We start from the raw sequence: 25,277 nt of genomic DNA, 5'->3' as shown, positions 1-25,277 counted from the left end.
GCGCTCTGTCTCAAACGCTTTGTGGGATGAGCTGTGCCAGTTCCTGGCAGACACATGTAGCTCCAGGGGAAGGTGCAGTTTGCTCTCCAGTGGTGGGGAGACTTCAGTTTCATCCTCCAAGCTGGGAGGGCCTTGATGGGGGAAGGCAAGAGGGCCAGGAAACAGGATGCCAGGTCACAGTCTACCAGTGGGCCTGCAGCTTCCACGATTCCCTGATCGCCTTTGGGATCAAATCAACCATGGATTGCTGTGTGGCTCAGTGAGGGCAGGTGGCACTCCTGGCCATGAGGATCCTCTACCCTGCCAATGAAACCCACCACCTTTGCATCACTTAACATCAGAGGCTGAAGGGCGAGTTTCCACAGGTGCCCGGTACTCTGTGATCTTCTTGCAGGAGACTTTCACCAATCCAGCTACCAAAGCCAGCTGGAGGCTGAAAAGGGGAGATGGGATGTACTTCAAACACCTCATTGAGGTTTTGGTATGGGGGTTAGCCACCCTGTTTTCCCCAGACGTACAGCCCAAGGTGCTGGGGGCTGCCAAGGCCATGCCAGGATGCCTGCTGCACCTCCGGGTCTGTGTGGAGGGGCTGACTCTTGACCTGGTTACCCTGATATCAGGCCTGGAGTGGGTGCACTTCCATGGGTAGGTGTCTGCCTTCCTTGGCACTTTGGATCAGCCCCACCTGAACAGACTTGGCCCTTCAATAGGTTTGGTGAAATTGTGGCTGGGCCAAATTTGAGTGGTGGTGGGGGCAGTACACTGAAGTTTTGCCCTGCCTGCATGCTGGAGTGACAGCCAACAGGCCAGGGCAAGGAGCAGGCTCGCTTTCCAACCTCACCCTCCAGGCGTCCCCCTCCTGGAGGCAGATCCCAACCCTCATCCCACCGGGGCCACCCACACTGCAGACAGGGCCCAACCTCCCATCCAGGGCCTCTCACCCTAAGGAAGGTGGGGGTGGGGGCAATCTCCATAGTGCACAGGGCCCCAAAATTCTTTAATTTGGCCATGGTGCTTGACCTTATGCTCCTCCAGTTGAAAACTTGGCCATGATATGTTATTTCTGCATGGGATCTTGCATACGTAAATGCAGTTGTTAGAATTACAGGGCCTGGCTCGTCGTTTACACCAGTGCAAAGTCGGTAATGTTTTGAGTGAATTGGCTGTACAGTGCATGTAGTGGCTGAGGGGTGAAAACATTGTCTAAAGTTGTATCTGTCCTGTCCATTTAACTTGAAGAATACTGAATGTTAATTAAGATATGAATGTTTCGGGAGCGCCTCTGGGATCTCTCCACTTTTCTCTTTATTCCCCTCCACTTCAAAGACAGTTCTCTTCTTTGGAGTGAGTCTGTCGCTGCCCCTCCTGGGTCAGAGAGAGAGAGTAACTACAGAGAAAAGGGAGCCTCCTCCTTCCCCAGAAGAGGAATGTGCCCAGCATGCTGTAAGAAAATAAAGGACTGAGCTATGTGATGTGGTTGGTTTGGCTGGCTTCTACTGGTATTGCTTGTCAGGTTTTTTTTTTTTTTTTTAAAGTGCTCCTGGCATAATTGAAAAAACAGAGGAGTTATCATTGCCTTTCACCCCAGTTATATGAAAACTAGTACAGGCACACGTGGAAGAAATGTATTTACAACTATGAAAATGTGCTAAGAGGAGAAAGCTGCATTCAATTAATCAGTTAGAGTTACCACTGTTTCTGAGAAGGGAAACACCATTAAAATCAAGATACTCACTTTGAATTAATAGTATCAGTGGCATTCAATTCCTTAGGCAGCATTTCTGCATCAGAAAATTGTATTATCTGTTTTGTTTTCCAGTTATTTGTCTAAGCTGTATATGGCAACTGCTAGATTATTTTCATAAAGCTGAATTTATGTAATTGCCTGTGATTTTCAAGACATGCAGGACGCCATCAGTGTTGTAACTGTGTGTGTGTGTGCAGTGTTGTCGTAGCCATGAAAGTCCCAGGATATTAGAGAGACAAGGTGGGTGAGGTAATATCTTTTATTGGACCATCTGCTCTTGGTGAGAGAGACAAGCTTACAAGCCACACAGTGCACATGCCCTCCTCTGGATGGAACTGGAAATACTCAACTGTGTGGCACCAATACTGGTAGAGTTACAGCCCCATAAGCCTGGTCTACACGTAAAAAATTATCAACCCAACTATGTTGCTCAGAGCTATGAAAAATTTTGCCTCCTGAGTACGGTAGTCAGGTCAACCCAACCCCTGATATAGATGTGGTTAGCTCAACGGAAGCATTCTTCCATTGACCTAGATACTGCCTCTTGGAGAGGTGAATTAACTGCATTGATTGGAAAAACCCTTTCCATCGATGTAGGAAGCGTCTACACTACAGCAGCACAGCTGCAGTGACATAACTGTGCCTTAAGAGAAGTGCCTATGGATGTGCTTTTTGAATAGAAGTGTCTGTTTTATCCTTGCTGTTACTTTAATGTCCCAGGCAGTTTATGGTTTTGTAGGGCCCTGGGCCAGAGCAAGTGGGGGCCCCTCACCACCCCTTCTGCCTGCAGTCCCCCCAACTCCCCACCCGGCACTCCTGCCGGGGAGCAGGGTAAGGGTGCGGAGACTTCTCCTGCTCCCTGTCAGGTGCGCCAGGCCAGCAGAGCAGGGCAAGCCCCCGCACCCTGACCCTGCTCCTCAGTAGGAGCGCCGGGTGGGTGGAACAGCTCGGTGTGCAGGGGCACCCATTTTTCCAAAGCCCCCCAGTTGGCCAGGGCCCTGTTGGGCATGGGCTCTGTTGGCCCAGTGGCCAATCCACCACTGCCAGGTGCTGACAATGTTGAGCATCATGACAATTATGAAGTACTAAGTGACCAAACATTTGGTAAAGTGTCAAACACTCTGCCTTAGATTCAACTCATTTGCTTGCTCGGTTCTATGAAAATTCTCCATTGTTTGTGAAAGCAGCTATTTAACATTTAAAATATTTGACATTAAAATTAAACACTAAATTATATTTCTTAGCATTCTGTCTTGTAAACGGACTTGTCAAGCTTTGGTATCTCGGTTGTTTTGTTGTTTTGTTTGTTGAAACCCAGAAATATTCATGGAGCATAAAAAATTATGTTGCTAGGTTTTTTTCATGGTGTCAGCTGAATGTCCAAAACTCCAAATAATTTTGTAGCTATATATAGTTATGACTATATTATTTAGAATTATTTGAATTTCAAAAATTGTACGATTTTAGTCCTTTTTTTCTGTTTGGAAGATGGTTTATGAAACAGTTTGTGTTATGAAATGTATTAATTATTCAAATGTGTGTTCTAAACTGCATAGGATGAGCCTTTTCACCTTTAGGTTGCTCATGAATTGATCACTTTGGTTATTTGCTTTTTGTGGTGTATGATTGGTCATCACCTAAATCATATGGACTTGTTTCTGCTCCCTGATTGAACTACTGAAGGTTTTTTTTTTGTTTTGTTTTTGTTTAACAAAAAATATATGTGCAAGTAATACATAGCTAATGCTCTTTTTTGGATGAGAATATCCTGGGTCTCTTGTGGTTATGGACATCCATGTGGGGTGAGATTGGTTTGTGGTGGTCTGCAGGATCAGAGTAATGCTCTCCACTCTACTTAAGCCCCTGAATAGGCTGTACAGAGGAAGAAGAATGAATGAAGATGAATGCTGGAGAGAAGGCCACAGTAGGGATAGCCCAGGTGGCCCAATCCTCAAGTGACTTGAGCAGAGTGGCTGTGGCTAGCGTAGTAGACTTGCACATTGGCCTTGGGTTGTGAGGTGAATTTAATCTCTTCCACATGCCACTTGCATAGAGGCCAATGCTTGGGCTCTGTGTGGATGGAGTGGATTTCACCCACTGGTTTCCATTGGGCAGCATGTGGGTGCAGTGATTTGCTCACGTAGATCTGATTGCCAAATTGGGAATAATATAAATTATATTATATATAAATGTAAGCTAATAATAGGCATTCATGCCTAGATCATAAAATATATTCCAATTAGACAAAAGAGGTATTAATAAAATAATGTGGATTCATGTAACAAAGTTAGGTTTAGATGAGCTACAATGGCTTGGAAAATAGATTCTAATGTCTTCTTAATTACATACCATAAAATGCTTTTACAGGGGAGCTATTGCACAAGTACACAGTGACATTAACTGCATTCCTGCAATTGTAATGCAAAACATCAGTCCCAAACCTTGTTATGAATGACCTCTCTTTTCTTTTAGAGAGATAATGGTCTCATCATGTCCCTGGTGCCGTAAGGAGAGAAACTCCATCTGTAAGAGGGAAAGTTGGACTGAAAATTAGCTGCAGGCCTTGAACTAGCAGTCTCCACTAATCTGCTTGATTTATTAAGGCAGAATTTAGGATCATCTACAGTATGAAAAATCAAGTAAAAGTAAGTACAGTTACAAAATGGAAGCATATACAAGTCTTAAGAATTAGGCTTAAGATGCTTGGCATTTCAGGGTCTGGTAACACTGAGCGGTATTTTGGTTGCACTGTGAAGACTGATACTGGTAGGACAGGATGGGTCATGGTTCAAAACAAATATTTCAGTACTGCGTTTTCTAAACAAAATATAAATACAGAGCTCGCAGTGAGCAAACTCCCCACATCACAAAGCAGTGTGTATGCACCCGAGAGCAGGAAAAGTTATGTCAGTCAGGGATCGAGTTTCCTTTGAAAGTTTTCAAGAGGGTTATTTATAAATAATGAGAAAAATGATTATGAAAAATACCTTTGTCATTTAAAGTAGGGGCCTATCTATTGGGAGACCGTAGTTCAGATTTAACAGTGAATATGATTTTTGTGTATATATGCTTGACCTGGCCTACATTTTATTGTAGCACAGCAGCTTATGTTGTTCTTATGAGTTTCCATTTCTATATTTTGTTTCTGAAAAATGTCCCACAGAGTGAGATTAGGACTCAAACTGTGTTCACTCCTCATTGCTGTTACATCCACATTAGGTATCAAAACTAGGCCCTGGTCCTAATGTAATAATGTGGAAAAATCTGTGCAAAATTCTAGAATCACCCTGGTTTGTAATATTGAGACCTAATGCAAATTAATTTTTCTCCACAAAATTGTTTAACAGGACACAGAATCATAGAAGAATAGGACTAGAAAGGACCAGCCATTCAAAACTTTGGGGTGTGAGGAAATAAAAGCTGAGTGTACAATTTATAGTGAATGATTTATTAGATAAATTGAACTTCTCTTGCTTTTGTGAACTGCAAGTAACATACTTTTTGAAAAATCATTCATTATTTAGAATTGCATAATTTCTATGAAAAATTATTGGTGTGTAGTTTTGACTGTGAGCAGTTGACCAAGAGTGCTGGACATCTAAAATTCAGGCTGTGTTAGTTAATTTTTTATTATGATTTTCCATGATATTGTTTCTGTTCATTTTATGAGGTCCTGGATTCAGTGTTTAAAATTAAGCACCTGCCTGTGTGTTCTTTTGAATCGGGGCATGAATGAGCAGAACCTTTACAACTGGTCTTAGGAAAAGTGTAAGCAACGAGAGCAGTCTTGGGGAATCAATGGGATTACTCTTGTGAGTAATGTCAAATGCATAAGTAAAGATTTGCTGGATCTGCCCTATAGCTGTTCAAAAAATAGCAGCATATAATCAAGATGAGTGCTGTTCACGAAGCAATGCTTCCACTTTTCTCTCCTTTACTTTCCCTTTTTGAATGGGATGGGATGTAGGTGGGTAAAATGATGTTTTTTGGCAAAGGGAATAAGAAACTTGACACTGATGATTCTGAGTAAGCACTACTCACAAGAGGAGGAGAAACCTGTAAGAATTGCCCCACCCCCAACTAAAAAGCAGCAGATTCCAGGGAGGAAGAGAGAAATACCTTGAGGACATGGTGATGAGAGTTAGGGAGACTGGACGGGGGGGTGGAGGGAGAAGTAGGGGATAAAAAGGACAAGAGGGAAAATAGGAAGAGAGACGAGAGAAGAGAATAGAGAGCAAGGGCAGAGGGATGGGGAAAATCCTCTTTGATGGAAGCAGCCCTTGTCAGTCAATGTGAGAGGAAGAAAACTGACTGCAGAGGTCTGAGTCACCTCAGCTAGGACAGCCAAGGTAGGAAATACATTGGAGCAGACTGGTTCCACCTAGGATACTGGGAGGCACTGCCTCAACATAGCCAAACCATAGCTTTTGCTTTATTTTTGTTTGTGGTAAACTTAAAATACAGAAGATTTTTTGTACTCCCTTGTTCCCCTCATGGACAACACAGGAGTGAGTAGTTTATGATCATTAGTTACTGAGCTCCTTGACAAATTAGAAGCAGCTTTGGAAAGGGGGTTTTAGTGGAGGAAAAGTTCCCCAGCTCTTTCTTCACATGATATGTACTGTATGACAGAGAGGCTGGTGCAAAGTGTTCTTTAGGATTGAGAGGCCCAAGAAAGAGACTGATTATAAGGTTTACAGGGACAGGCATCCGCAGGTACGTTTCAGGGATTGGAGTTATGTAATAGAACAGTTTTCCCCTCTGTGCAGCTCCGGAGTGGTTCTTTCTGCTTCTTTCTTTTTTTCTGGGTCTTAAGATAAAATCTTTGAATGGCCCTGATCTATGCTATCTGTTGCCTGGAGATTAATGATTCCACAGAGTACATGGTAATGCAGATGAAGATAACATACATTGTATGGTATCTTTAAACTGCAGTAACTGGTTGTGATGCAGGTGATCAGTGTCTTGTATCTATAGAAGTGGGAATCATAAAAGTCTTTCCTTTCCCTAGCAATTGCCCTTAAAATGACAAATTAAATGAGCTCTGTGAGTATAGTCTTGCAAAGGAATTTTGCTAAAGGCTTCCACTTCATCTTTAAGTCAGGACATTGTGCTAAAGTATTTCAGCACTCTGAACTCTGCAGTGCTGAAGCATAATAGGACAGTAAAAGACTTAACGCTGAATTTCCTTTCCTGCTGCAGCGCTGCAAATTTGTAAGTGTAGCCAAGCCCTTTGTATTTTTCAGTCAGACCCTCAATGCTCAAACCACTGAGCTATCCCTTCCCCCTTGCCTTAATGTGTGTTTTAAATATTTGGCTAAGTAGCATATGCCTCTATGCATGTTGTATTCCTCACATTCGTTTATTAGTTTCCCTCAATCTGTCTTTCTGGAGATGAGTGTAGGGGGGTTTCATGAGAAGTTTTTGCACCCCTTCTCCCCGTCCCCCCATTTTTTTTAAGGTTGGGGATGGCTGAATTTCCTCATCCCCACCCCCCTACTAATCCCTACGGAAAAGCTTCCATTTCACTTGGCAAAAACAGATTAGTTTAACTCTTGCATTAACCCCATTAACAATGTTTTTTTTTAATTAGTGTTGATTAGCTGGAGTAAAGTTTGGATTTAGTAACGTCATGAAGAGACAGGGAATTTACTGCAGCTTCTTGCCTGCACCTATCTCCTTCTCCAGCCACTATACTCTGCTCCTCCGTCTTCCTGCTCAGGCCCCCATCCAGCCAAGCAGGTAAGCACAGTAATATGTAATGGCTTGTGAAGCTTAATTTTGGCCCCATGACTGGAATGCTAGTCAATGATATTTGGAATGGTGAGTTAGACTGACACAAACGGAGGGATTTTCTAAAACACCTAAATGACTTTCAATGAAACTTGTACTCCTAAGTCACTTAAGTGATTTTGAAAATTCCACCCTGTATTCTTAGATACCAGCCCATTTAATGATTTCATTAGCCTCTAAGGCCTGATCCTGTGAGATGCTGAGGAGTGATAGCTTCCGCTGACTCTGAATTGGGAGTACTTAGCTCCTCTCAGGACTGGGGCCCTTACACTCTGCCTCTTATTTCCTAGCAGGATAAATGCCTTTCAATGGATATGTATGAATGAACTGAACTCCTCTGCACTGATGACCCCATAAAATAGTCAGTGAGTGAAACTCATTCATTTTTTGCTGTAGGGAGTGCATTACATTGGTTTCTTGACTTTCAAGCTATTGCCAAAATCTCAGCTGTTCTAATTTGCTTTTTTTGAAAGCTGTTAATCTGAATTTCAAAAGAAAAGAGAGACCATTCCTGTTTTGGGCCCCAAGGTTTGGATTTCTCTCCCTGTTGACATGCACCTCAGTGCTTCACACTCTACCTTTCATCTTCTCCCCCTACAAACATTTTTAGTATGACTGCTCTTGGGCCCCATATTTATTACCGGTCCCTCCCACCACACTTTTGTCTCTTTAATGGGCTAACAGTTCACACACGCCCATGTCTGATTCATTTTGACTTTTAAGATGGTGTTCGTTTAAACTATGGATTTACTTGTATTTTGTGTGTGTGGTTTTAATCATATTGAACATGTGTTTCTGAGCACCCTGGTGGGATGCACTTTGAATATAAAAATAGATAATAATTCTTACACAAGGGAGCTTTCTGCAAGCATCATACCAATTCCATAGTCTATTTAATTGCATTTTTATATTTTGATTTCTAATACAAAATCTCCGGATTTGAGTAGCCCATACGTTGTATGGAGTTTCCCCTCTCGGCAACAAGATTGTTTTTACTTTCATTTGTTTTGCATTCTAGATTTGTTTCCCTTTTGTTCTTTAATTGTGGTGATGCATTTTGGTTTAATTAAAGTGTTATGAAAAACACAATTCAATTATTTTATTCCATTCAAACACCCTTCAAGCATCTTGCAAACAGATAAGAAAATGCATTGTTACTAAAATATAGTGTTTAAATTACCTCTGACTCTCCCCTCCACCCAGCCTCAATATGAAATAAATGAATAATACACAGAGTTGTTGGTAGAATATTTTTATTACACTTTAATATATGGAAAAGAATAACTCACAAGTAAAATGAAAGTTCTCCAAAACTCTATATGCTAAAGGCAATAGAAAATATGGCATTTTATCTCTATATTGACTTAGTTTAAGTCTTATTTTAAATTAGCCTGTATTGTGTGGCATAATAACAGTATATGTTAGAAATTGAATGCCATGTAATATGACATGGCCCTGCTTTATATAAACATGTAGCAATAAACAAAGTAGTGTTATTAGAATTTGTGATACAGTACTAGGCAAACTTCAGATTTGTGATTAAAATATTAGATTTCTGTTTCACTTGTAGTACATATAACTCAAATTTATTTCATTTTCTATGGACCCTTTTCCCAGAAATCACATATCTGTATCAAAACTAAATAAAATGAATCAGACATAAAAGCACTGCAATGAATGGCTATTTTCCTGTTGAGTGACAAATTGGAGTCAGGTTACAGGTTGCACTTCCCAAATGCCTGTGGATGAAACAAAGGAAAAAGTGAGTCTTATCTTTCTTTACTTGTTTCAGACTAATGGCCTGATCCTGCAAGATGACTTCAGTGGGAGCTGAGAGTCCTCAGCACCATACAAAAGGCACTCGGCATTTTGCAGGATCGGGCCCTAAGAAGCCTGTGATCCTTATTCCCATGAGTAGTCCCATTAAAGACCACCAGCATTCGGTAACAGTGGCATGACTGTTCTATGGGCCTCATCCAGGGTTCACTGAACGCATTAAAAAGAATCTCTCACTGATTTCAGTAGGCTCTGGATTTGACCCAAAGTGCCCACTTTTGCAGTCTTATTGCAGCAAAACTCCCATTAATTTAATGGTAGCTTTGCTTGAGTAAGGACTACGGGAGTGAGCCCTAAGCCATGCATTTCTTTAAGAAGGAACCTCTAACAAATTCATATTGATTCTTGTAATTGAATAAATAGGCGTGTGCTAAATATTGTTACTCCCGTGACAAGACATTAAAATAAATGTATTAACATGAGACAAACATTCAGCTACTGTATCTGAGTACATATTATGTAAATTATTACACATTACTATTAAAAAGCATTTTTCTACCCTTAGAATTTCACAATTAACCTGTTTGTTAATACCAGGTACTTACTATGCTTTCATTTTTTCCCCCACATGCCTCCCAATGATGCTTTGTAGAGTGAGTGGTGGAGTACCTCAGTCGCCCCATTTTCCCATGCCCTATGCCTCTTTAGTTCCAGTTCTCAAAGAAGTATATGCATAGGAAAAAGGAACAACGAGCAGAATCAAAAGAAATCCAACAGCTGGCAAGGAAACCTAAAGTGTAAACATATATGTTAATGAGAATAAAAATCAGTAATTACCCTTGAAACAATATCTGTTTTCTTGAAATATCCCCCTATGGATACAGGTTAGAACAGTGGTTAAAACACAAGAAAGTGGTGACTAAATATATCAAGCATCAATATTGTTTTAACAGTATTCAGTATATAGAAAATGAATCAATTTAAGTTAGCTATCTTTAAAAGGAAATAAGATATGGAGATTGCAGAAGGAAAAAATCAATAACAATTTCTCCACAAATCATCTAAAGATGGATTTCAGGTCATTAACAAGATAGCATTCTGATTAATATTGTACAATAATTCTGACTTCATGCTAAAGTTTTGTTTGATTTTACAAAGCCATTAGACCAGTATCACAAACACAAGAGAGTTAGAAAAAAACGTTGTATGTAAACTGCAAAGTACTGTAAAGCCTTCTCTGCAAACAACAAATAAGACTTACCTGATTAGCCCTCTGAAGCTCTGCCTGCATCAACTTCTTTTTCATCAGCATTTATGCCTTGCTCAAGACCTTGAAGAAGTATGGACAATACAGTGTAGCTGTTTTCATAAGTGATAATCAGCTTGCCCCTTGCCAAGGACTCTGGTGCACCTGCAGGTGGGGTGCACAAAAGCATTGCTTAGTAAAAGTGCTGAAAACTTGGAAAGGATCACTTGTGGGCCAGGGGAGGTATGTAAGGGAGTGCAACTGACAAAAGGAATGATTAGAAGAGATGGCCTGAAATGTGCTGTGAGGATGAGAAGTTATCGCCTGTTTTTTTTCTTTCACATACGTCAATGGGTTGGAAAATGTAAACCTGGGAGAGAACTTCTCGTTCTGGAAAGTTGCACTTCATTTTTTTCCCCGTGTCTTTTTTTTTAAATCTCTATCAATGTCCTTCACTGCAAACATGGCTTTAGTGAGGAGATATCAAGGTCTGTGTACAAGGCTTTTCCCTGCTTATCCAGGCACCAGCGAGGCTCCCCTACTGGGTACCAAGGCTGAGAATTCTCTTTCACCATATTTAATCCTTATTGCTAACAAATGCTTTAACCATTTGCTTTCTAGCTGCTGCTTTTCCTTCAGCATGTTCCAACATTTTCTTGATCTTTTTACTCCATCAGCTCTTTCCTAAATGTGCCATATTATGGACATATGATGAAATAGATCTTGCAGTTAGAGGAAGGCTGGGTGAACTACTGTAATTCAAAATGGATCAGAATGCCACAGCATCTGCAGTTTTCCTCACATACTAAGTAACCACAATACTAATTAAAAAGAACAGGAGTACTTGTGGCACCTTAAAGACTAACAAATTTATTTTAGCAGGAGCTTTTGTGAGCTACAGCTCACTTCTTCGGATGCTATACTAATACTAATTGTTATGTGCTGCTGAGGATTGACTGCTGTAGCTCACTGAGAGGCACTGTTTAAGCTGCTGAGGATTTGTTGATGTTCATAACAGAGCGGGACTTTTCACTTGTGCACATGAATAACAATTCAGATGAAAGGTCCACAGTGAAGTCAATAGGTCTGCTCACTCTTGAGTAGAGTTATTTGTGTGCCTTAGTGTTTGCAGGATCAGGACCTTAAGCTTGCAATTTATAAAGGGTACTGGATGTTTGTGTAACCCACACACCTCTTAGGTGTGGTGTTCTGTCACCTCTAGTGGCATCAAGACCACTTAGCGAGAGAAAGTTAAATGAGCCTGCTCTAGAGCATTAGCTAAGAGCCAACTTGTTTTTAGCTCATGCACTAAGCTCCAGAGGTCCCAGGTTCAATCCTGCCCTCTGAACAGGATCTGTGGGCATTACATTTGTATATCAGGGAAGTACCTAATGCATCTAACCTATAGCTCTTTTCTCTTTGGGTCAGATTCTGCAATTTTTGCTCAAACAAAGCTCCCATTACTTCAATTGCAAAGCAATAGGCCCTTTGTTAGTGTGTTTTGCCCAGGAAGGTAAGTATATTTTACAATTTGAAGCAATGTTTTAGCATGAGCCACTATTTTTTTCCACCCCAGAAATATTAAAAAGTCCCAATCTTTTGTGATCTCTGGGCTCAGTTACTGCACAGCACTCCGGTCGGGGTTTCCCTTGAAAGCTACACAGGCTGCAGCTAGTGCAGCATAACTCTCTAATGTCTCTAAGGCCTAATTATGTGAGTGCTTTATGAGCAGCTTGGTGGTCTCTAGTTCAGTGAGTGCACTTCAAAGTCTGACAAAGCCACATGCATGTACTTAGCTTCATGTACACAAGTAGACCTGTAAGGTTAAGCATGTGCATAAGTCTTTGTAGGATCATAGCCTCAAGCTGTTGTTTAAAAACAAAAACCCTACTATCTAGTATCAGTATATCTGAGGGAATGTCTACTGTTCTAACCCCCATCATGGCACCTAAAGTCAGTGAGGCTAGAATTGCTGATGATCCCATGATATATTCTCCAGAGGGCAGAAGGCAGAGCACATACAGCTTTGGAATGCTCATCTCAGCTTTATGCCAGAGCTCGTCTGTGAGCTGAGGTCTTTCATGGCATGGAGGAAGACACTCTTATTTCACTTCTGGTGTGTGTGTTGATAAGGGTTTCTTTATAGATAAAGGGGCATTTTTTGCTTGGGAAGTGTGTTTTATTTTTATTATGACGTGCTTTACACTGTCCTACTGTAGATTTTGTCTGAAACCACATTGCCATGTAACCCTTGTGGGTTTAAGGTGTTTTGGAGGGTTATCAGCATGAGCGCACATAAATACAATGTTGTGTATGTTATGAGGGAAAAGGAACTTTTGTTTTTTTGTTTTCCAAATCCATGCCGAATGTTGCTGTGCTGCTTTCCAAATAGCTAGTTCGTGAGACATTCATCGCTAGGTTACTGGTTCTAGCTTCAGGCAACACTGCACAATCACAAGTGCCGGTAACAATTTCTAACACAAGTACATGGAGGGATTGTGCTTTGAGGGTATGGAGGGCTGACACAAGGCCCTCTGCACCACATAAGCCCTGCAGTGAGGTTGTGCTGGTGAGGAATAGGCAAACTGTCTATGATGTGACTGTTTCCTGTATGCCATGAAGGGGAATTCCATGCCAATTTCAAATAAGCTGGTGCATAGGGGATATTGTAGGGCAGGCTGGGGCAATACTGTGGGATCTGCAGTTACACAGACCTAATAACTCTGTCTGGAGGGTATAGAACAGCAATACCCATTATTCCACCTATATTCTAGAACAGTGAAGAGCAGAACAACATTTTCCCTGGCCTTATTGAATGTGTGAATCCTATCTCCCTCAGTCCCCATGGAGATTCCCTTACATAGCCCAATTACTAGGAGGTTAGTTGAGCGGGAGGGTACATTTCACCTTAATGAAACTATCTTTTAAAAATAACCTGTATTGCCTTATTTAACAAGAGATTATTCAGTAGCCTACCATATTCTCATACTGGTAGGCTCATGATAAGTTCCAATCTAATCTCCAGCATTATCTTTGAATAGTCCGATGTTCTAAATAGCTGCAAATGGGGAACAGGAATTATTCCCTAGTTAATATGTGAACCCTCCCTTTTGATGTTGCCTGATAGCAGTTGTTAAATGTATTTATTTGCAATGCATTCAAATGCCGTCAATGAGTGGATTAGTGCTGGCTATCTTAAATATTTGGTGCTGCATAAAACTGAAGAGATTGGGTTTCCAAAAATGAATACTGATCCTGCTCCCATTGAAGTCAATGGCCAAACACCCATTAACTTCAGTGGAAGCAGGATTGGGCCCAGTATGTCCAAACTGGGTCAGAGGTTGAATCCCCAATTGTCAAGGAGGCACTTTGGAAAACCTATAGGTCTTCTCCACCTCAACTGTCTGCCATTCTGTATGGTATGTACAGTGGAGCACTCCTTATTTTTAGATAGAAGTGAGTCAGTTTGCTGCTGAAAAAAGTTGGCTAAGGTGACTTTTTATTTATTTATTTATTTATTTTTAAAGATAACTTTTTGGTTTTCCAGTTATTGGAAATGAAAATATGATCATTATACAGGACTTGTATTGAATCTGCCAAGGCTAATGAACCTGGCAAGTTCAGCTTAAAAATTGTAGAATTCTTTATACATTTCATTTTACTCCCCAGAGATGATCTCTTGATTGCAAGTATTAATGTTCTCTCTGTGACTAATTTACAGGCCAGTAACAATGTATATAACAAGAGAGCTTGTGTGGAAAAAACTTTCCACAGGTTTAAAGGGACAGTTGAGGATGGCCATCCAAACTAAGCATATAATTCATTGTGTCCTTCTGTCAGTCCCTTTGAGCTTCTAACCATTTGACCAGCCCTTTTTTAATGTTAACCAGATAAATTGCTCTATTCTGGGTTGCCTATCTAAAACAAACACTTGTGCCCTGTCCCTCTATGCATGGATGTTCATGAACAGCTGCAGCAGAGAGAGGGAGTGATCACAGGGAAATAACTCTTGCAGCTGACATAGAGGTCCTGGACTGATCCTCCACCAACAACGTGATTTATAGGGGTTGAGGCCATAATTGTGGTTGGGATATGATTCAATGGGGCCAAGAGGCCAGCTGGAGGAGGGTAATTAGACTGGAGGTATAGTTCTTAGAAACTGGGAATAAAGCAGCAGTTGGGGTGCTTGGGTCAATATATGATTTATGGACCCTGAGAGGAGGCAGCTGGGAAAATCAGGTAGAGGCCAGGTTTCTAGAAGAATATTTTTCAGAAATCTCCATTTTGTAAAGAGCATGTGGTCAGGCATTGTGCTTCTCTAATGAATATCTCTAATACATTCTTGACACAGTGGTGATATCGGAGCGTCTAGTGTCCCACATGAGATTAGATGAAGGTCCCCAGTTGAGTTAAAGGTTGGGAGAGTGTTCACCCATGAGTGCCCTTTCCATGTTGGTGCCCAGGTGGAGGAGAATGATGGATTAGCTTGTTCTTTTAAAAGGTATATGAACATCCTCCTCTGATGTTTCTCACTCCTGGGCTCCTTTTCTGAGTGCTCACTGAAGAGGACTATTAACAGAAAAGGGGTATCTGTGTGTCCCACAGTGGATGCAGTTGCATCATACAATGTCCCTCTTCTCTTCTCTTCAACGTCCCTATTTGTTTTTTGTTTCCTAAATATGTAATGGAATGAATTATCATTCCTCTTAATGCAGGTGTGTTTCTGAGAGGGATTGAAAATGTTAGTGGAATGATCTCTTAGTGATCTTTTCTCTTTGATGCTAGTCTTTACCTTGACTAACTTAACACCTGTTAAAAGCAGTGTTGTTTGTCTACACTGGACTTTTAAATTGTGTTAGCTAATACATGCAAAATATCACAACTTAAAAGCAATAGTCATTCTCCATCCCTCTGCTGCCTTCAACAGGGTGATTCACCCTCTCTCCTTGGGCATCCAAAATTCTGTCCTCTCCTCCTACTTGGGCGATCATACTTTCAGCATTGTCTTCAGTGGTTCCTCTCCCTCTTTCTGTAGGTGTCCCTCAGCATTCTGTTCTTGGTCCCTCCATTTCTTCCCCTAAATTTGCTTCCTACATGAGCTGGTTTTTTTTGTGTTTTCAGTTATGTATATGCTGACAATTCTTGAAACTACAATATATGATGCCTCAGTACACACCCTAACTCCGTATTTATATGCACATTGTAAATTAGAGTTGTACCTAATAAGAGTTGCACACTCTTTCAAATCTGGTCATATATATTATTTTCTTATAGAACCATTGGTTTACATTGAACTTTATGGACAGAACAGATCTACAAAGGCAGGGGCGGGGGTGGAATGAGGCAGGCATGAAAGACAAATCATCTAATTAAAATTGTTTAGGTTTGCCTTGATGCTAATAGGTTCCAGTTGTATTGTCCAGCTTAGATTGTAAACACCCTGTGGCAGGAACTTTTTGTCGCTTTTTATTTCCATCTGGCAACATTCTGCCAAGTTCTTAAATAGATGCTTAACTTTTTAAGAATAAGTCCCACTGAAGTCATTGGGGCTACTCACATGCTTATGCCAGTGCATAGGGGCTTTGCTAGATTAGGATCTGTAAGAATTTATACCAGTGAAAAATGCATTGAATGAAAAAGGATTTATATTTGTATTATATCTGAAAAAAGGACGTAATAATACCAGTGTATTTGCATAAATTTTTTCCATGTTTCAAAAACAAGGAGGAGTAGGATGTTCACCTTGCAAGTTGGTTCTGATAACGGGTACAAGGCACACAGTTTTCCTACTCTTCTTTCCTATTAAATTGTCTTAAATTGCAGCTACACAAAATGTACCCAAATATTTGAAACATAAACAGAAAAATATGCCAGTGACATAAATGCTGGCAGTCTAAAGGTCTGCAAGAAGAGTCAGTGTATTGTGTATCTGAAATAACAAAGTTGGCAAACATTTTCAGTGTGAAAAGAATGCAAGATAAAGCGGATGTCCTTCAAGTCTGTATCTTTCTCGACCAAACAGGGTGAACAAAGTTGACTGTGTGCAAGCTGCAGGAAGCAGCTTGTTACAAAGTGAACTGGAATGAACAAATAGGCAGGGGGCCTGATTCAAAGTCCATTTTAGTCATAGAAAGAGTCCTATTGATTACAATGGACTTCAGATCAGGCCCCAAACCCTTATTACATTTGTTCATTTTCCACTGTTAGTGAGAATGTATGTTGCTGTACCAGTGTTTTGTAACATAACTCAACAGTTAGCAATTAGTACAAATTCAACATAGCTACAAGATTTGATGTCCTAAAAATAAATTAGGAGGCAAATTAGCACCTCAGTTTTTGTTTGGTTTTATACCATGCCTGTCACAGTGGAATCTAAGCATTGCACAAAACTAAAGAGCATAAATGGCCAGAAGAAAAAGGTGGATTTCTCTGTTTCTTTTTGCAGGGGAGTGGGGCTTTCTTTTAAAGACCATCTGCTCTGGTATATGTTTTTATTTGAAAGCGGTGTTTTTACTAAACACAGCCAGCTTGGGCTCAGTCTAATCTCTTCTGGCAAAAAGCCCCACAGCTATGGTTCTCTATTCCCAGTGCTCAGTAGTAGGAAACTTTGTTCTATGCAGGAGCTGGGTCCCTGTGGAGCAGAGTTGTCTTGAGGGATACAGAGGATAAGGTGGTCTGTGGGGCACTTATCATAGAATCATAGAACTGGAAGGGACCTCAAGAGGTCATTTAGTCCAGTCCCCTGCACTCAAGGCATGACTAAGTATTATCTAGACCATCCCTATGTCTCAGCCTATTAAATATCTTGAAGATTATCTAAAGGAGAACATGGAAGAAATTAGGCCCCAATCCTGCAAACACCTGAGGCTTAACTCCACAGTGAAGACAACCTGGGCTGTTACTTGGGAGTCGCCTTTCACCCTGCTCCCATCCACCCAGGCAAACCACTCACCTGGGCTAGTTGGCCTGTTCTGAGCTATCAGCTAAATCCTGAGTGCTGCTTACACTTGAGCTAGTAGCCTGTCCATTTTGCAGCAAAGGCTTAGCTTAAACCACTTGAGAGCTGATAGGCCTCCACTGTCTTCTCCCAGTTCCTCCCATTGCCCAGAAGGACAAATGAGATTCTATTCACTGTGAAAGAATCATAGAACAGCTCAGCTTACTGCAGTGCTAAGGCCCACAGGATATGGTCCCAGATAGGCGAGCGACTACAGCATCAGTGTGGATGCACTGGAGTCTGACTTTGGAGTGTGGCTGCTCTCACTGAGATAGGCCAATCTTAGTGCTCTCACCCAAGTGCCAATCCCCCAGGCTAATTCAGTAGTGAAGACCCTTACATACATGTAACTTCATAAACTTAAGTAGTCCCATGACTTCAATGAGACTACACTACTCACATACTTAAAGTTAAGCATGTGTGTACGTATTTGTCAGATTGGGGCCTTATATTTCAATTCTTTAAAAAGGTCCATGTGTAATCAATTAACTTCTTTAGCGCATACCTTTCATTTTGGCTGTAAGTTTGCAGTTACTTTGTATTGGGATTCATGACCTGAATGTGACCGTGGTGGTGGAGGGAGGGGTAGGTCCCAAGTGTCCAGAATTAAAGCTCACAGTCCGAGTTTATGGAAATATTAAAGACAGAAACTTCTACTGGCAGACCCTCAGCTGGTGTAAATTGTCATGACTCTATTGAATTCAGTGGAGCTCTGGCAATTTGCAACAGGTGAGAATACATTTCTTCCCTCCTCCCCCCCCCCATGGCATTTTGGCCCTCGTAATTGAACTCCAGGACAGACAGACATGTCGAAAATTAAATATATTGGGAAAATTGTAATTAATCATTTCTATAACCTTCCCAAAAGATTCCCTTTGAGCTTATACCTAAAAATGTCTCCCATATTTTTTATGTATCAAAGTGCTAAATCCTTAATAAGCATAAACAAATACCTGCACTTCAAAGATCGGCCAGGAGATAGTGTTCAACAAGCCAAAAGTCCCAAGCAAATCATTGGCATCTGAATAATATGAGAACTTCAAAGGCCTGTCCATATCTGTGTTACAGGCCAGATCCCCAACTGGTGTAAATCAGCAAACCTCACCTGGCCTCCCTGTGGCTACGCTGATTTATAGCAGCTGAGGATCCACCCCTACAACTTTCAAACTGTGTTGAGGAAAGGACCACATTTGAACTGTGCTATTCATGGCTTAAATGTATTCTACAGACTTTTAGAACTGTTTGGCAATTTGTGCAAATCCTGACAGTGGGTATTTCCAACATAGGTTTGTTGACAGGGCTTTACAAAGCCATTGCCTACAGTAAACAATGTGGGCCAGGTAATGTCTTTTATTGGACCAACTTTTTTGGTCCACCTTGTCTCTCTAATATCCTGGGACTGACACAGCTACAACCACATTGCCTACAGTAGTTCCACTTATCTTTTGTTAACAGTTAAATAGGCTGGCTGCAGACTCCAGATGAAAATTGTGTCGCTGCCACAAACTGGCATGACTTCCTGCAATATAGCTCATTACCATCTTCTTATCCTTGTGGTTTTCTTTATGGTTTTCCTCTGCATTAGTGGTAAAAGTATTATCATCACAGAGGCAAATTCTGTATCTAACTTCATGAATGGACCCACTGATTTTAATAGGAGTGTTTGAGGAGTAAAGGAATGCTCAGCATTAATAAAGGTGGCAGAATTTGGCCCTTTGTTATTTCTCTGTTCTTGAGAGAAATATCTTATCCTAAAGAGTTTCTATCCTAAAGAGTTCACAGATCCTCAGTTGGTGTATATTTGCATACCTCCTTGACATCATTGGAGCTACACCTATTTACAGCTGCTGAGGATTGGGCCTTAGAATCCCAATCCAGTAAAAAATTATATATGCTTGACATTTTAAAAGATAATTGTCTATCTATTTCAATGAATAATCTGTTTTCAGTGGGACTACTCAGATGAGTAAAGCTAAGAATTCATATTTTTTGCTAGATAAAATCTGTAAATGAAACTTACTGGTTTATTCTGTGTCAACAGACATCAAAATATCACCCAAGGAGAATTTTCTTCAATCTTATTTATTTGACTGTTACAGCATCTGAACATTTTTGATCAATGGCTTATGCAAAACCACTTCAATTTTAATTAGTCAGAAATGTTAATAGCTCTACCTAGAACACTACCTAAAGAGATATTTAAGATATTACTCTTCACAACAATCTGACTAGCTTTGATGAAATAACCTACAGGTTTTCTACAAGTGATCTTTCTTTGAAATGTTAGTTACCTTTAGAAATACTGTAAACCGAAAAATCCAAACTGGTGGCCTTGAAGAGAGATGAAAAGTTCACATAGTGTTGGTGCATGTTACTGATATCAAACAAGCTGAGAAAGAAATTAATAAGGAGACAGAATTATCTTCTGATTTTGCAAGAGGGAGTGACAGCAAAATGAACCTTGAGAAATGTTTAGAGAATATTCTAGTGAAAACAGTGACACAATGTTAGAGTTTTATGGATATGGAGAGGCCAAGAGTTTTTAACTAATTGTGGGTGTCTGTCTTTCATATCCTGCACTTTTATAGCATGATACTGCAGATTTTCAAAATGCAAAAGCTTCCCACTTTCTATAGCCTAGGCACTGTGTTGTTTAAAATTTCAGGGACAAGTATCATGCCACATAAGTTTTGTCTGTGAATACTGTGTTGGTCACCCTCCTTTTGAAAATCAGGCCTTTTTAATGTGTCTCAAATTGGGCACCCTAAACACGAGGAATCCCAAATCACTGGTCACATTCTAAACTGGCACATTTTTTCCCCCTGTGCAGTACCAGGTTTACAATGGGCCAGGTTTATTATGGGCCCCTTCTAAGCCACCACTGTACATGCAGCCCAGAGGGGTACAGATACGAGGGCTCCTTGCTTGCCCCTACCCGCTCCCGAGCTCCCTCCCTCGCTCTCCTGGGACGGCAGCAGCTCTGTAACTCCCCCGGAAACCCTAATGCCCGGTTTTGGGCTTCTGGGCATCATCTCGATCCTGCAGCTTCGCATTGACGGGGTGTGTGTGGGGGTGGGGGGGTGTATCCTCAGCCGCCATCAGGCCAGCTCAGGAGAGGCTGGTTGTCTGAGCCCCTGGGGCTGGGTGGGGGGCAATGACAGTGGGGCTGGCTGCCACACCCCCTGCAAGTGGCAATGCCTAGAAACTTTGCCACACACTCTGGGGTATGGAGGAGGCACAGCACGGTTTGGGGGAAGGGGCATTGTTGGGCAAGTCTGGGTGCGATGAGGGAGCTGGCAGTGACTCTGTGTGGGGGGGGGAGTAGGAGAAGCAGGGTGTGGGGGGATAGAGGGAGGGGGGAGAGTCTGGGTTGAAAGTGGGGGTTGGCTCTGTGTGGGGGGGCAGAAGAAAGGAGGGAGGTGACAGCCCTGGGGTGAAAGTGGGTGGGGGTGGGCAGTAGCAGGGAGATTGAGGAGACCCCTTGTGTGAAGGTGCAGGATAATTGTATGGGGGGGGGGGCGAAACAGCAGGAGGGGCAGAGGGAGGAGAGCCCAGGTGTGAAGGTTGAGGTAGGGGCTTGAGGTGGATTGTGGTAGCCTTGGTGGTAAAATGTGTGTGTGTGTGTCTCAGTGGCCTTTTCTCCCTGCAAAAGATGGGCACCAGAAATTTTCCTCCCCACGCTTCTCCCCAGTAACTTTACTGTTTCACTTGAAGTCATGGGGGTGGGGGTGGTGAGGCAAAGGGAGAAACAGGCTAAAGAAAGTAACTTTTAAAGTTTGATAAATATTATTGAACCAAAGTAGAAAATCCAGCATTCAAAAAATGTATTCATGAACGTAACTTTGGGTGGAGGAGGTGGTGGTGGGGAGATGCAGGTGCAACTCCACTGACTGCTAGATTCAAGCTTAAGATGGCTTATAAATGTGCTAGTTAAGCACTTGTGTTCAGGGACCCAAGCAGGCCCTGAGTGCTTAAACAAAAAAGACAAAACTAACAACCAACCCCCTCCCACACAAATAAACCAAATTCTGGATATATTGATGCTAGCCCAGTTTGTTCTCTAGGGGCTGAGTGGAGGTTTAAATCAAGTGTGGCTTCAAATATCTTATTTTGTTTTTGAATAAAGGTTTTCATCCCCATCCCAGCAGTACCGGGTATGCTATGGTGTCCTCGTGCCGGGCCCACACTCGGAAGCGGCCCATAATGACTACATGGGGGACCACAAATATGTGTTTTACATCTTAGTAGTTCTAGATAAACATTAGGTGAAAGCCAATTTTTTTTTAAATCATGTGACAATGACCTGGCAGAGCCTTTACTTAAATGTAAAAAACAGTGCACCTTTTTGGTCATTATTCATGATTTCTCAATTTTTAAAAAACTGGGTTTTTAAAGTGTGTCTTCTCTGTGTTTAGCAGCTAAATTCTCTTCAAATATTCTGTGCTCCTAATTTCCAATCCAAAAGCAATGAGTTACTGAATAACTTGGCACGTAATTACAATCAGTGTTCTGCAGAGCAGGAAATTCTAGGGTAATTAACCAATAATTATTTGGTGAAAGAAAAAGCTGAAATCTCTTTATTTAAAAAAAAAATGAGGATTTTATGTTGAGTATTTTGGGGAAAGAAAACAAGCATTTGCTTTCTCCCCTAATACACAATTCTTCCACTACAAGTTATTGGTATGTCTTCATTGAACATTAAATTGTGTTTTCACATGTTATTAGTTAATTATAACTACTATAAATTCAGCTGTAGGCAGGATAGTAGAATGCTTCAGCCTACGGTTAAACACAACTGGGATAAACATCTATGTAGGGCCTATGTTAGAATCTGCAAACATTAAAACGCAACTAAGGCAAAGACATTAAAAAGTGGCTAGTGATTTTAGACGCCTCAACTGCAGATATCTTCTGAAAATCAGGACCTTTTAAGGTGCTGGTCCAGCATTTTCTGAAAATCCGGTCTCATTAAGGAGTTTTTAGGTGAAAAGTGAGACACCCAAAATCATTAACTTTTGTTCAAGTGAGTACATGTGCTAGGAGAAGCTAATGCAAGTTATACCCATCCTGTGTCAGCTGAAATAGAACTTCCCAGCAGAATGGCTAAGGTCCGGTGTTTGTGTTTTCTCTTTCCTAGACTCCTCCTTCAGAGACATCCTCAAACTTCAAGTTCAGCTCTGTTTGTTTGAATTTTGGGTTAAAATATTATTCTGGGTTGAGTGGAATAGAATCAAAAATATATTTGGACAAGGGCAGAGCTCTGGTTCAGGCCAGATAGCTGGCTTTAACCCCCTCCAATTTATTAAATAAACTAGAATAGTCTTAAATACAGAAGCTACCACACTTGGCAGTCAAATACACGTGCTTTATGTAGATCTATGATTTCACCAGTTGTTTCAAGGTTAATTTTCTTTCTTCCGGGACCTTTAAAGAAAACCTTTATCAATGAAGTACAGTGAGAACCTTTCCCCTTTTGAAGACGGGGGAGGAAAGTTGATAATGAAGACTGGATTCTGAACACTCCCCTCAGTCCATCTGGTAAGTGGTGAGGAATTTTACCATTCAAATGAAAAAAAAATATTATTTTGTTTTTTTTCTCACAGCACTTGCCAGGCTTCTACACATTATTAAAACACATGGAGAATGTTACAGTGATGAGGAGTTTGTGTAAGGAGGAGGGAGGGCAGTAGGGGACAACAGGTGGGACAAATTACAGCAACAATATGTTTAACAATAAATATTAGATATGCATCTCCCAGATGGGATGTGATAATACCTAGAAGCTGATCAGTATCACTTTGAGGACTAGGATCTAAAAGATACAGAAGAATGAATGACACTAGGGAACTTCAGTGAGAGCTAAATTCCTTCTCCTGGAATAGGTGTACTTTGGAAACAATTCAGTTCTGACTGTAATTCCCTGTGACATCCCTCCTCTTCATTTTGTAAATCGTCTCTGTCAGACTGATACTGGGTAGCTTCACAGCACTCTGACATCTCCTAAGCTATATATAAGGTCTAATATTTACTTACAAAGATCATGGTTCTGTTCTCCATTTCCTCCATGGACTAAATTTTAAAAGACACTCCCATCTAAGTGCTGTCTGCATCCTTCTAATGAGACAATTGTGTAGTCACTTAACTTCTCACAAGAGAGGAAACTGATCTCACACATGTCTCTGCTGGCTTATTTGCTGCATGGTAACATGGAACAATACACCACATGACATAAGTGTAACTAATGTTTACTGAGGGCAGCTGGGAATGGATGGCCACGGGGTGAAATCCTGGCTCCTCTGAAATCAAAGGTAAAACTCCATTGACCTCAATGGATCAGGATTTCACTCCAGGTTTTCAGATTAATTCATTAAAATATTTCAACTGTGTTTCATACCATTGTCCAAGATGGGTTTCTGACACTCCTGCAGACCTAAGCAGGGGTGGATGGAGTTTGCTGCTTTCCCTCATAGGGCCCCAACTGGTAGTATTGGGTAAGTGCTCAGATGTTCTATGGGAGTCTATTATTCTAGTTCAATGGTAACAAAGCTATCGCCCTCCCGAATTTTTATGTGAGCAACTTCAATTTGTTTTCAACAGCTTTGGAATGAACAAATCCCATGCCTGGCACTATCAATGGCTGAGAATATACCTAGGTCGCTTATATATCAGCTGCAGAAACCCTTTTCTGGAAAGAGAGACTAATGAAGGAATAGTTTAAAGAAAATTATTTCCTAATTGTACTATGGAAATTTTTTTTTTAACTGCTCTCATTCTTTACTCATTGCATGAGCTGCTTGGCATGTGGTTTGTCCGCCAGATATAACAATAGACCACATCAACAGTGCTTCAACTATTTGATTTTAAAGTAGGTTGCAAATCAGGGAAACAATCTGGCAAATAATTTTGAATTTTCAAAGTAATTTTCCCATTTTTTAGGGTTTGAAATTGACCTGTATCACATTTTTCATAACATTTCCCACAACATTTTTACCTAATTCTTCAGCCACATCATTTTTGAAATGTTTCATGTAGAAAAAACCACATTTTCTTATTGAAATCAGATTTTCTGCAAATGGAAAAATGTTGAATAAAATTTTGGTCAAATTTCACACAAAAAGGAAAACCTGGATAATGTCGACCATTTGTTATTAAAAATTTAATTTTTGCAACAAAAAAAAGCACTTTATTTTAAACAAAAAAAATTGAAGAAAATGTAAACTAGCTCCATTAATAATCTCACATCACATATATTTAGTTCCCTTCTTGCTTCCCAAAGGGTCACTTCCCAAACCAGATGTAAGAATCTCTTTCCCACTATTGAAATACAGGAGCTGTTTAAAACTAAATTACTGTCCAACAATTTCCCCTCTGCGTGGGTTGAGGAGCCTCTGAAGGACTTCTCTTTGGCCTTGTCTATTCTAGGAAAATTCATTGTATAAATGTGTTAAACACCCTTAATGTTAGCTGATCAGAGTTAACCTTTGGGGAAGGGGATCCTTTGGTGAGTCCTCCCTCCTTTTCCTCTTCTGTCGGGTGAAGTTTGAGGTCTCACTTCCTCCATATGAGGAGCTATTCCCTCTTTGTTTCTTCCCTCCCACATTATAGTTACACTGGATGGATTCAAAGCTGCATATAAACATGATTTTGTTTTGATGCAGATTATTATAATATTATAAAGGAGTGGACCCTCAAAGAATTTAAGACCAGAGGGTATCATT

At 40.9% G+C, this 25,277-nt stretch overlaps 2 long non-coding RNA genes across 2 annotated transcripts in view; one reads left to right on the top strand and one right to left on the bottom strand.

Moving 5' to 3' along the window:
• LOC123374480 overlaps positions 1-25,277 on the top strand; it is an 89,048-nt gene that overhangs the window by 14,132 nt on the left and 49,639 nt on the right. Inside the window, exons 3-4 of the long non-coding RNA XR_006581119.1 lie at positions 4,220-4,392; positions 7,341-7,489. This is a non-coding gene — a long non-coding RNA (uncharacterized LOC123374480). The remainder of the gene's footprint in view (positions 1-4,219; positions 4,393-7,340; positions 7,490-25,277) is intronic.
• On the bottom strand, positions 8,777-10,847 carry LOC123374479. The gene is made up of 2 exons (XR_006581118.1): positions 10,578-10,847; positions 8,777-10,106 (listed from the first exon to the last, which is right to left on the bottom strand). It is a non-coding gene; the product is annotated as an uncharacterized LOC123374479 (long non-coding RNA).

This window comes from Mauremys mutica, chromosome 7 (assembly GCF_020497125.1).
Source record: "Mauremys mutica isolate MM-2020 ecotype Southern chromosome 7, ASM2049712v1, whole genome shotgun sequence".
NCBI lineage: Eukaryota > Metazoa > Chordata > Testudines > Geoemydidae > Mauremys > Mauremys mutica.
This window is presented reverse-complemented; position numbering and strand designations above follow the sequence as displayed.